General features: G+C 36.9%; 1 protein-coding gene across 1 annotated transcript in view; it reads right to left on the bottom strand.

Moving 5' to 3' along the window:
* The window catches only part of LOC125231122 (sialin), a 90,871-nt gene that overhangs the window by 32,572 nt on the left and 44,168 nt on the right, over positions 1–14,131 (bottom strand). The window lies entirely within an intron of this gene.

Here is a 14,131-nt window from a genome sequence, read left to right as displayed (position 1 = left end):
TATATTTGGTACCTGTAGAGTGTGTCCTACATTTCACTAAGTATTAGTGAAAACATAAAACTAGATTCAGGTCAACGACGAAAATATATATTCTTAGCCGAATCAAATTATAGGCGACGCGACGGGTGAAAAGTCAAACCGTAACATTTTTATGATGTAAGGTAACTGTACCATATTACGGGAACTTAAGACGTTTCCTACTTTGAGTGAGGATTGTAAAAAAAATGCGAAGTTTCTAGTCGTGTTAACTATTTTATTTTAAGGATAAGTCTTCTACGATCGATTTAAGACACTATTTTGCATCGTAACTTCCAATTTATAGAAATTACCATTGTTTTACTTAACCCTTAGTTTGCCCATTATTCCGGGATACAATTTTGGTATGGCTTCAATTCCGGGAGTCGTTGTACGTAATTACGGGATACCTTTAAAGTCCACGTTGTTGAAGCATAATGTAAAAAACGAATCAAAAATATTGTTTACATAAATATATAATGCACAATTGCACATATCGTTTTGATAGATGCTTATACAGAGTGTATTTTTTATAATTGGCAATGTTTTGATGGGTTGGGGTGGCATGGGAAATATGATATTTTACGGTATGACGATTGTATGATATAATGACAGGGTGTTATAAGTTTTACTGTCTGTCTGTCTAAAGCATCGCTTTCGAATGGATGAACCGATTTAGATTAGTTTTTTTTCGTTTGAAAACTGAATTAGTCGAGAGTGTTTTTAGCCATGTTTGATGAAAATCGGTTAACAATATCGGGGGTTTTTTCAAAATTTAATTTCAATCTAGAAGCTATTGCCGGTTATAAAAATTGCATGGTACTCATGAAAATTTCAGTTTTTTGGTACTGGTGATCACTGAGCTACACCGTATACATTATGGGGTGATACGTTATTCAAGATATGTATATACAAATAAATAGTACTCAATAAATAAATATTATAGGCCGTTCTTACACTGATTGACTGTCCAACGAATTTGTACTATTTTATATTTACATATGTCTATCCTATTATGTATGTCTTTCCCATCACGTAACAATGGTATTCCGGACCTTTGGGAGGCGTGCGCGGGGCCGAAGCCAACACGTAGAGGCCCTTTCGACACTTTAATGAAATGTAAGGGGTACACCGAGCGGATGTTGCCCTTGCCCGTATCATGGGACACACGCAGCGGCAACACCCGCCAGGGTGTAAGGACTATTATGTATTATTATTATGTAAATTTTAGCTTTTTAGTACTAATAATGATTGAGCTAAATCGTAGACGGACAGACTGACTGACGGACAAACCAATATGCGATATAAAGATTTTTAGCTAACTAAGGAACTTTAAAAACATAATAGCCGGGTCTCTATACCTTATTTTATGTGTTTTTATATCTTAATATACTTTATATAGGCATGCCGGAATAAGATACACTCATATAAAGTCGTGTACTTAATTACGGCAGTCAACACAAAGGCTATATTAAAACAAACAAGATTTTTTTCTTAGTACATTGGAAGATTATATAACAATTATACTCAAAACATCGAAAGAAATAACCTTTGTGCTTTAATTTTATGAAATAAAACAAATTTAATGTCGATGCCACACTCCAATATTTCGCACGTATTACAACGAGTATAGGTACATTTCGTACTCAATTATGAGATTAAATTCTAAAAAATATATATACCGTAATTATGTCACTATAATCTGTAATCTTTACTCAATATATTTACATCAAATATATAAATATAGTTCACCACCAATAGTAATAAAACATAAAAACATTACGGACTGTGTTTCCGTTATTCCGTGATACTCTCGCAATTATGTACACCGCGTCAAAATGGTGTACATTATTCCGGGAGCGGGTATTTTAATTAAAATATGCTTCAAATTAATTTGAAACGATGATATAAATGTCTTTTAATAACTATAACACAATTATGATACAAATTTCATATAAATAAACTTACCCGCATCACATTAAACCCTTAAGAAGTTCAAGCTTACCGTCAAACACGCCCATAGAAACCCCTGCGTGGTTGCGACTGACGCGTTTGGAAGTACCTCACGGCTTCAAAAGATATGATACATATTCGAAAATCGACTTTTTCGGTTCTATTTGATCTATAGTTAATGAAATACTGCATTAAATTAAGATTTTACTGATAGTTTCCTTATTTTGCGACAAAAACCAAAGTATCCCGGAATAATGTACGACATTTTACTATCCCGGAATAGTGTACAGTTACCTTAGACTTGGAAGATTAGACATCTTTCGCTTCATTTTGAATGCTTGCTTACATATTTTAGATTTATACTGTTGTTACTTGTAATTAGATAACTTTGACTAACTTAGTATATGTATATTAATAATATGATTTTATTTTATTACTAAAATTAAAGGAACTAAATGTACTATCAGAGGCAAAAGTGCATGGATAAATTATGAATGAATTCATTGATAAATTCGCCATGCAGTTGCAGATGCACTTTGAATTACATTCAGGCGGCGTTGCGGAGACGTGGCGCGCGCCGCAACTCCGCCGCAACTCGTGAGTGTGGATGGTCCCTTACATTACTTAGTTCCTTTAATTGTTAATATATACTACTTACACTACATTCTTGTAAGTAAACAAAAGGATGTAACTGTCTAGGCCTTCAATGTTCTATATAATTGAGTAATTAAAAATCCATTTAGAATGCACGATCTTTAATAAACGGGAAATGTTGATTTTTGCGGTAAATTAACGTGTTTCCGCGCATATTAATAACATGATTTTATTTTATTAGTAGGTAACTAAAACTTATTTTTGTATAGCTTGAAATGAATGTAGGGAATCTGTTTACGAAAATAATCTCGAAAAAATTAATTTACTCAGACAGATAGACTTTTTAAAAGGAAACCTACCAGGGCATTTCTTATGGTTGGTGTCGATTTAGTTTGTATTTTTTTAATATAGACCAATTACACCATTTAAAAATGTATGTTACCTTCTTACCTTAGACTTTCATCACTCGCTTGCTCTAATCCAATTCATCTGGGGTCAGTAAAGCATCATCTTAATCTTCCATACCGCTCTATCGCCCGTTCATCTTATCATTCCCTTGCTTTCGTTTCATATTATCTTTCACACAATCCCTTCCACTTTTTCTTGTCTTTATAGGAGGTATCTTCAGTTATTCTGAAGACCTTCACCACCAACAGCCCAACATACAAAGTAGCAAGCATTTGGCGGTAACTCAAGGAACCGGCTAAATTTCGCTCGATACGAAGGCCGTTTCCTTATCAAACTAATTCGCACGCACGCCGAAGATGGAAAGATAATGCTTGCGAATCTTCCTTAAACATGCCTAGACCTACTTTGGTGACAAGGCCGGGGATTTTATGGACAGATTTGCTGTGTCCTATTGTAGCACAATAGATGACGTACGGTGGATCACTAGAGAACTGTGTCGTATGCATAATTGGTAGCAAGGACGTATATAAGGGGGGGGGTCAGGGGGTTCAAACCCCCCCCCCTTAGGCAGGGCCGGATTAAGGGTAGAGCGAGTGGAGCGGCCGCTCGTCTAGGCGCCACATGGTAAGGGGGCGCCAAAATCGAGAATGTGGAAAAATCCATACAAAAAATTATACGTTGCGTGGGTGCGCTCATATCACAAAATGGCGAGAGGATTCGGAAATTAAACCATCTATTGAAAATCTAGATTTGTAATTCAGATTAAGTGGAAAGTTGCACCATATTGCCATTCATAAGGGCGCTGTTGCTAGAGCGCCGTAAAAGGAGGATTCTAGCCCTTGACGAACCACATTGTGCGGCGAACGGCAAAGTTACACACCTCAATGTATGCTATTTTTTTTTAATGTGTTTTTGTACAATAAAGAGTTACTACTACTACTACTAGTTACGTCGCTATCCAAATGCAAAAATATGAGTCTACCCGATAGTCCAAAGCGGAGTTCCTCATAAAGCCAAAGACGCAAAACGTCTCAGGGAGGCGCAATTTTGTGAGTCGCAATTAATAACTCTTAAGCATTATTATAAAAATAATAGTGATGGCGAAATATAAGGCCTAAAAGTCGGGAACATAGGCGCCCTGTGAAGTCAAAATACCCCAAAATATGTCAAAGACCGCAGCTCTGCAGTGCAGACGATAAAAGCTTGAAAGTTCGCGGATTCCCCGCTGGCGGGTTGTCTTAATTAATCGAGTCAATGGGACAAAAAATCGCGCTTACTATTTATAATTATCTGCTCTTTTAGTTAGGACAAATTCCGAATCTGCTTTCCTGACTTGGCCACTATAGTGCCCCATTTTGTTTGTTATTTTGTGTACATGATATTCACGTTCAGCCACACGTAACTATACTAGGGTGCGACTACGAAAGTTCAACCATTTGTCCCTTTCGCACTCTGTCTGATGAAATCCATAAATTTTGTATTGCGTTAATCTTCAAATTACGGCATTACTATGAAAAAAATTTCGCGCTCGCTACGCTCGCGATTTATTTTCCTACGTAGTGAATCTTCTTCCCAAAAATGGCGCCAAAAATGTATGCCCTGGCGCTGAACTAGTGGCACCTCGTACAACTGCACGGGTAGCATGGTCGCGCGATAGACGATAAAATATCAGGCCGTCCCTATCGCACTATTATAGTAAGTGCGATAGGGACGGCCAGATGTTTTATCATTTATCGCGCAACCATAATTGCCTGCCTGGTCGCCAAACCCATCGCAATAATGTTCCAGGGGAAACTGCGGAGATATACTACCGGCGAAACGTATATTATCCTTTCTTGGAACATTTGATATCCGAGTTAGATCCGAGTCATTGGTCAACCCTGGAGCCTGAAAAAAACCTAGACCTGCTATTGGGGCCATCGACCAGTGTGATCCAAATTTCTTTCCTTCGATCAGAAAGTTGCTATTTATACTGGCCACTTTGCCAGTATCAACAGCAACTGCTGAAAGAAGTTTTTCAACCTTAAAAAGGTTAAAAAGATTTTTGCGTAATAGGACGGGACAAGAGCGCCTCACGGGGCTAGCCCTTACGAGTATGTCATCCATAGGGAAATAGCTGCCGTAATAGACGCTAATGATATTGTCAATCAACTAATTTTAAGAAGAAAACGATTAAATATAGTTTTATAACGAAGTAGTGTCTTTTATTTTGCATCATTATTAATTAAATGTTCGAGACCTCTTTTTATCCGGTTGAGTTCATGACCCGGACCCCCCCCCCCCCTTAGACTTTCTATATATACGTGCTTGATTGGTAGGCTGAGGGTAGACCGCAGTTTGACTTCTGATCCGTGTAGTTCTTTGGCTTCAAGAAACTCGATGTTTTTAAGACGCTACGATACCCCTCATTTCTCCATACAAACGCTCTCGCCTGTTTTCTCTCTGGTTTTTGAAGCTAGATCAATGGTTTTTTCAACACAGACTTTTATTATCAATATCTGTGTCGGACCGTTTTGCTTTTTTTGATATTTTTGTTTTAAAAGGAATTAGAGCCTCTCAAAGTTGGCCAAAACGGCTTAATTGAATTTGCCAGAAAGAAAGGCGTGGTATTCAAAACTGAGATCAATTATCCAAAAAAACGAAACGGTCCGACACAGATAATTTCCTTGTCATTCTGATTTCCAAATTTTGTAACGATTGGTTAAGTTTTGGAGGAGGAAACAGTCGAGAGCGGAACCTCGATTTTTGCAGTTTTTACGCGGGATTTCGCGCCTGAGCTGCAGTTGTCCCTATCGCACCAAATTTAGGGGCGGGGCTAAGTTTTTATATACGTACACTGAAATAAAGTGATGGGAAATACTCGACATCTAATGTCGATAATCTAGTGATGTGAAAAGTTATCGATATACTACGTCGAAATATCGACATACCGTGTTTGACGAACTTTTTAGTTAGAAATACGTACTATTATATGTTCATATTTAAAATTGGTGGTCCAAAGAAGACCAGTCTGCTCCGAGACCACGGGGACAATGCCGTCGTAAATACGCGATTAAGTCCCGTTTGCAATTTTAAATATGTGTAAAAATCGTGAAAGTTTGAATCTGTATTATAATTATATTCTGTGGAAATACTAAGTCCATATTTTTATAAGTATAGGTACGTAACAATTGCATACAGGTAATAGGTTTATTTTATACATGCATAACTTTTCTCGTCATTGGTTTACTAGTAACAATTATAAAGTTATGCTGTATTTTACGATAGATTCCACGAATATTAGGCAACTATTTGGTATTCGGTCATCATTGTTTATTTATTACTATTCTGCCGAACACCAATTAGGTAAGTAGTTATATTAGTCATATTATATGTACTTATTTACACACAATAAAAACAGACATAATATTAATAATTTAAGTCATGTTTTAAAATATTTAAAAAAACGATGGGCCTTATTTAGTAATACATAGTTTGTTCAGGTTGGTACCAGTACCTGCCCTTAATAAGGCCCAGTGCTTATATTTCTTCTAAGTTTTATCAATCATGCCGTTTTGTATATTTTCTTCGCAGATATAGAATCAAAAAATGCCCTAAATAGTTACTTCTCTAAATAAGGCCCATCGCTCGCTTCTTAAGTTTTATAACTTTGTGTAAACATTGTGTTCATGAATTCAATCATCAATTTTTGTGATAAGTATTTATACTACGGTCTGTCGTCTAAAACACATTTATTCAGGACTATGCATTTAGGATATGGCACTCTAAATTAGAGAGGTTCAAGTCTTAACAAGCAGTGCGTCAAGGTCAATGTGGTCAAGATAGGCAGACCTTATTTCATATTAAGTTTAAAGGGACAAAATTAGGTACTTAATTAAAGTAGTGTGGGGTAGCCTGCTGTCCTACGGGGCAATAAATATTATAATGTATTGTGTTTATGTGTATTGTGTATCATAAGTACTGGGCGTTTGCGGGGTCGCCTTCCACTCTGAGGCCACCACTCAAATACTGGCGCTGTTGATAGCTCATCTTTGAAGATTATATCCGATCCATCTCTATTTCCGCAGCGCTACTTCTTGGGTATCGAAGGTTGTGAACATGTGGACACATGGGCGGAATGGGCCTTATTTCATACCTGCATCAAATAAGACCCATAGTTTTTTCTGTTTAATAATACTTACTTTTTACTTTTTTACTTACTGCACGAAATTTTTGAACCATTTACACTTATCAAGTTATAAAATGTACATAACATTTCCAAACTTAATAGCCGGGCCTTGTTTGCATTGATATTACATATGCCCTTAGTAGGTAGATGAAATGAGTATTACCAACGTTTTAATTCTGCGGTAACAAAAATGCTTTGCCGAAAAGTATAAATAAGATCTAAATAATAAAAGTATATAAAGTACAAGTATACGTTTAAATAGCCTAGGTTTAAATATAGCTGGAAAATTAGTTAAGCATTTATATGGTTGGTATGCATGTTGGTAACCACGAAAAAATGCACACTTTATTACATTATGATTATGGTAAGTAATTAAATAATTATGTATATAAATATTGGGGACACCTTACACAGATCAACTTAGCCCCAAACTAAGCAAAGCTTGTACTATGGGTGCTAGGCGACGATATAGCGCAGGACACCATCGCAAGCGCAGACTTCTGGCCGAAAGGTGTGGTTTTTCGGCGATTCCGGGGCAACTTGCCGAAGCCTACAACGGGCAAACGATGCAACGGAGCCACGCTGTTACGTAATCGCCCAAATAAATTGTTTAGTTTTAAACTTTATTGTTTTTTTTTTTCATGTTCTTACTTACTGTTTTTTTTTACATTTTTGTTATCTAAGTTTCGTGACGCATTGGTTTTACTGTAATGTCATGTAAACATGTTTTTACTAATAAATAAATAAATAATACATACTTAAATAGATAACATACATACATACAATCACGCCTGTATCCCATAACGGGGTAGGCAGAACACATGAAACTACTAAAGCTTCAGTGCCACTCTTGGCAAATAAGGGGTTGAAAGAAAACGAAACTGTGACATTGCAGTGACAGGTTGCCAGCCTCTCGCCTACGCCACAATTTAACCCATATCCCATAGATAAATACAAAACCATACTTAAATAGATAAATACATACTTATATACATAGAAAACATCCATGACTCAAGAACAAATATCTGTGCTCATTACACAAATAAATACCCTTACCGGGATTCGACGAACGACGAACGACGACGGGAATCGAAGACAACATTAAAATTAGGTAGTTAATTAAAGTACTTTGAAGTAACCTGCTGTCCTACGGGATAATAGTACATTACGATACAAGTGCGTAAAAAAGGAAGTTCGAAACGAGTGGCGATAAATTAAAACACGACCGAAGGGAGTGTTTTAAATCGATACGAGTTACGAATTTCCTTTTCGCACGTGTATCGTACGACGTTTTCAGTACAGATGAGCCTCCGAAGTTTCGACCTGCCATATAATGAACCACTTCTCGCACTAGTGCGTAAAAAAACACCATCTGTACTGAAAATATTATAATATATATAGGTATCCATATATTTTTATTCTTTTCCTTCTGGCGACCGTCCTTTGTCACCCATGTTTCACAACTAAAGAGTAAGACGAAATTGACGAGTGAAGATGCTCTGACTGAAACAATTACTTTTCATATTATTAATGTTTACCATTACACATAGAGCACAATCTCATCGGTAAATATTGTCAATTTTACTTTATTTCGACGTGCGTTTATCATAGCGCTCTTGAATAATACGATTTTGTAAAGAAAATATCTCCTAGATACATACTATCAATTGTGTCGCTTAGTTTCAAACTTGGGTACTTAAATCCATTCTGCTTTAAGATTGAATATATTAAAAATATATATTAACCTTGTAGCAGAATGGATATATCCAGGTTTGAAGTTAAGCGACACAATTACGCTTAATTCGGTATGTAAGAAATACCTTATTTTTTGTTAAGTTACTGATGGGCCTTATTTCATACATGCAGCAATTTGGGAAAAGTGCACCTACTTAATGCACAATTGCACATGGACCCAATTTTTTGACCCATTTACACTTATCTAATTATAAAATGTACATAACATTTCGAGACTTTTAACCGGGCCTTATTTGTATGTAGATTACAGATGCCCTTAGTTGGTAGATGAAATGAGTGTTATATACGTTTTAATTCTATGGTAACAGAAATGCTGATATGTAAGTATAAATAAGTTTTAAATAATAAAAATATCAAAAGTATCTATACGTTTAAGTACCGATACCTAGGTTTAAATTTAGCTGGCAAATTAGTTAAGCATTTTTATGGTTGGTCTTGTTCTGTGCTAAGCCTTGTATTTCTAATGCTAGGTAGGTAATATGTATACACAACCCTAGAAAATTAGAAATATAAGATGCATATGTAGCTTTCCATCTGAAAAAGGTCCTTATGCTTCATATGCAATAAGATTTTGTTTGGCAGATTTTTTGTTAGAATTCTGCTAAAAAGTTCTAATTACCTTGGAACATAATCCGGTGTCTGGTAATATAATAGGTACCAAATTGTTACCTAGTTAAATTTTCCTACGCTGTCACTTCTGTCAAACATGTGCAAAAAAAAGAATAAGATTCACATACATTTTTGGTAGGTAGATACTATCAACCAATTATGTAGAATCCTAGGCCACTCTAGAACCCTGTCGTATTGACACCGTCATTTATTTGCTACAGAAGTCAGTTTTACTTTTACTGTGAAAGGGTCTAGATTGGCCAATGACCTAGGATTCAGATTAATTGGTTGATTGTACGTACCTACTCCTATAATATGGCTTCTCTTTGAAATCGAAAAGGTTTTAGCTTTTTACATACCGAATAACTTTATTTCGCTAACAATGTGACTCTTAAAAGAAATCATCTTTTAAGATAATCACATTATGTATAAGATAAGGAATTGTTTCTACCATTCCTTAAAACATTACAAATTTGCATTTTAGTCAAATCAGTACACTTAATATCTTCACGGAGTCCAAAACATTATGCATCAGAAGTCCGAAACTAGACAAATATAGAGAGCGCTTGAGCGCGAGTAAGTACTTGTGCCGGCTGTGGACGCGGTTGTGTGCGTGCGCCACGCGCACGCACACAGGGCCTCTCTGTGGGTTCCGCCCCCGTCAGCGCGACGGCGATAAAGACCTAAAAATCTCAAATTTGAATTCGTGCTTCGGTATCGTATCCTCTTAAGCTAGGTTCTCCTAGGAAAGTGGTCCCGTAATATATGTACCTAGTACTCAAACCGTGCTAGTATGTCGCTATTGTATGTCGGCACCGTTTTACTAAGGAAACCAAAGCTTTAGATTGAAAAGCGGCGCCGATTCCACCAATAGGTTTTTGAATTTCTACCTGATAACGTTTTCCAGCGAATCGATCGGCTTTTTCGGTATAAGTGGTCTAAGGATTAAAAGTCTAACATTTATACGTACGACACGGTTCTAGAGATTCACGTCTAATTTTAATTTATCGATTGACGTCGTGTCTATAACGTTGTGAAATTTCTAAGCACGTCACTTGGCACTGACATAATCTTATAACTTAATTATTTTATTTACATATTACGACTCACAAAAGGCATTATTGTGACATGGCAATAATATCTTTACTATTACGATTTCATATGCTATGTCCACGAGTGAGTACTAGTGAGTAGTGACAACATACTATTGTCAGTAAGAAAATTGATTGTAAATAATATTAATAAATGAGTCAGTTTACAAATAATATTGAGATAGAAATCCCCTTGGGGACCTTTCTTAAGAAGATATATATATTTAAGTTATTTAGTTCGGTTTAAATTTATAACAATTATTAATGAATAATGGGTTTACATTGAAATATTAGATTCTGAAGTCGCCGATATGCCGAATTTACACTTACTTAAGAAACATTTGCTTTGTACTTTTCCGTTACAAATCTGTAAGCACCACTCGTCATTATTATCTTGCCTCCATTCCATTGCATCAGAGTATGCATCTGAGCTTCTTTGTCGAAAGAGGACAGTCAATATATAAGTATATAAGTGCATTATATTAATTTCAATTCAGGTTCAGAAGCAGAACATACAGTAATTAAGGAGACTTTTACAGGACTAAAATCAAAATGATATGTGGAGAATCTATTTACAGATATAAAAGAAATTCGAAACTGTGTTATTTTATTACTAATTATTACGATCAACCATTTTTGTATAGGTACCACTTTACTTTCGGTCATATACATATGTACATTATTATTTTGATTGTTACGCCGTGGCTTGCGTGGGCGACGGTCGCGCGATGGTCGCGCGACGGCGATGCGACGCATACGAAATCAAACCTTATCGATATGGAAGTATGAGACGCGACGGCGACGGTCGCGCGACCGTCGCCCACGCAAGACACGGCGTTATACTTAGTTCTATCCCCGTATTTTTCCTAAACAATTAAGCCTGATTTAGAGTTTAAAGACGGCGTGCGAACTTGCATGCGATTTTAGTTATATTGCGGTTGTAGATATGTTGAGGTTGAATTTTGCACAGCCCTCAAATACCGCAATGTAATAAAACTCGTATGCGAGTTCTGGAACCGTCTAAATTTAGCATGCAATTTAGCATACCCTTTTAGCATGTAACTCTCATCGGACAAACAAATATTTACTTATAAGCTATTGTTATTCACATTCGCAAAAACTTCATTGCCATAAGGAAGTTGTGTATCCGTTGCTTCAAGAATGTTCTTTGACTAGGTACCTTATCTATCGGTAATTACTATGCAAAGGACTATTGTCACGAGATGTATGTCATTGTAATGGTGTGTGGGGTCATTTGAAAGTCAGATTGGTCGTAAAATGCTTAGACAGGCGTCCCGACAGCTGTTGCTATAGACATAAAAATCGTCGGTAAGACTTTTAACACTTTACGTAGGAGTCGTAGGAGAAACTAGTTACATTGCTACATTTGCTACGTGGTAACGTGAAGACTTAATTATATAATCTTATTCTTTACATGGGTAACTGGTATGATATCAATTTATCAAATATACTGGTGACATTTCTTCGCTGAATCACTTGCTATCCGTTTGCAAAATTTCTCTTATCCGTGGCGATTTCTTAGTCTCAATGATACATCGGAACGGTCAATGTCCTTACTGAAGTTACACGTTCAGAAGTTTCATCATCATTATCATCATCGCTTTCGTCATTTTCATCATGATCGTCGTCATCATGTATCTAAGTAGGTAGAAAACTGATGATGACTGATGACTAAGTAGGTAGATAAGAACTTCACTTTGACGACGCACGACGGAGAGTATTTTGTTTTATTTGACTTCTTGGATTTCCTTTCGTTCTCTGCTTCAATTTTTCCTTCTACTAGTGTGCTGTTTTCGATTGCTTCGTCGTGTCATGGTAGGTGCCCAAGATTTTTTTCAGAAGTTGATCACCTTAACTAATCTCTAATGACCTTGCGCTTGCGATTGTGAAATAAACGTCATTCTATCAACTTTCGAGGATCACAGTCTTTCGCTAAAATCTAATACTCGAATACAGTACAGTGTATGTCTTGTCTATGTATAAGTACTGAAACTACAGAACTTCTCAGACATAAAACAATTTTAAGCTATAATAAAATCAATTAAGTAGTTTGTTATGTCAATTTTATCCGTCACACTACGTGTTCTGCTGACGTTACACATGCTTAAGAATTTCACAGTATGCCGTATTGTAATATTTACATACATACCTAACCTAATACAACTTGTAAATGAAAACAAGAAAAAAGTTTTTTGACAAAAAATTGTTTTGTCGCTGGTTGTAGGTATCTACTTGTCTAAACAGACACCGAATATTCATGAAGTCAAAAAAGCAAACTCAAAGACGATTTTTTGCGTTGTTTTAACTCAATTGTTATGGCCACCTCCTGTGTACATCATCATCTAGTAGGTAGATAGGTACCCCCTTTTTCATGTGAAATTTTGCTCAATCAAAAACAAGGGGGGTCTTAAGTTAACTAGCATGATGCGAATAGGTACAGAATACAGATAGACAATCCTCCCTACACATGCAAGTTTTCTGCGAACCTGACAACGGATATCGCACGATCTACAAAAAAAGAACATCAACGACAGATCGGTTTTCGACCCACACTGGGAACAAAATCCGTAACCTTGTAATGTAACCACGTGCGGTTAAAATAGCTCGCAGTTCTCGGAACACCGCTTAGCAACTGTTGCAGGGTTAAATCGGCGGTCAACTATAGCCGGCCAATCAGCGCGCGCGAACGCCGTGACGTCAGCGACCACGCCTGCGCGCGCCTCCGCGCCGCCATGCCACTTTCGAACGAGATAACAATTCAAACGCAAGCGCAATTAGACCGTTATTCATGAAGCTTGGAGTAACTTTGCCTCTGGTGAGCCAGTGTGCGTGTGGTCTCCAGATTTTTGAACTTCTTGGTTTTGGGTGGGCTAGTCAAATTAAAGTTACCAAGGCATCAAAAAACCTGGACCCTCTTGAAGAATTATCATGGCCTAGATTTAATCGGTACACGTTTCAGAGCTCATCTCCTTAAATTGTAAGATGATGCTTATTTCTGAAACTTAAATGTGACGTTATCTGGGTAAAGAGACCTTATTGTCGATGGCGCTTACGGCTTTACGAGCGATGTTCGTATACAAAATACGACGCCGCGAGACGTAAGCGCCATCGACAATAAGGTCCCTTTACGCAGATAACGTCTCAAATGTGCCAGGAAGCAAAGGTTTACAAAACCTACGTGGACATTGACAGCTGTTCTCAGGAATCTCGGGGCAAAGTTTTGGGCTAAAGAAAATTGAACTGAAAGATCCAAAACTTTCTTGTGCGACTATCAATTCGTTGGGTTCATGTCAACAACAGCATCTCTATAATTATAACGTAGGTGTTTACAAGATTGGCTGAGGCAAATGCTCGCTAGCCTTCAACAAAATGATTGGAACCACACCAGATGACGTAGACCGATTGTTATTTGGATAAAGACCCGCGGTCAAGGCAAAAATTATTAAAATTGCGAACTAATTATCAATTGGCGACTTAAATTGTCTTGTTTTCATTTCGCAATGGAATAATTCACGTC

The sequence above is a fragment of the Leguminivora glycinivorella genome, chromosome 11, assembly GCF_023078275.1.
Source record: "Leguminivora glycinivorella isolate SPB_JAAS2020 chromosome 11, LegGlyc_1.1, whole genome shotgun sequence".
Lineage (NCBI taxonomy): Eukaryota > Metazoa > Arthropoda > Insecta > Lepidoptera > Tortricidae > Leguminivora > Leguminivora glycinivorella.
Note: the sequence above shows the minus strand (reverse complement) of the source record. Positions and strands in the feature narration are given on the sequence as shown.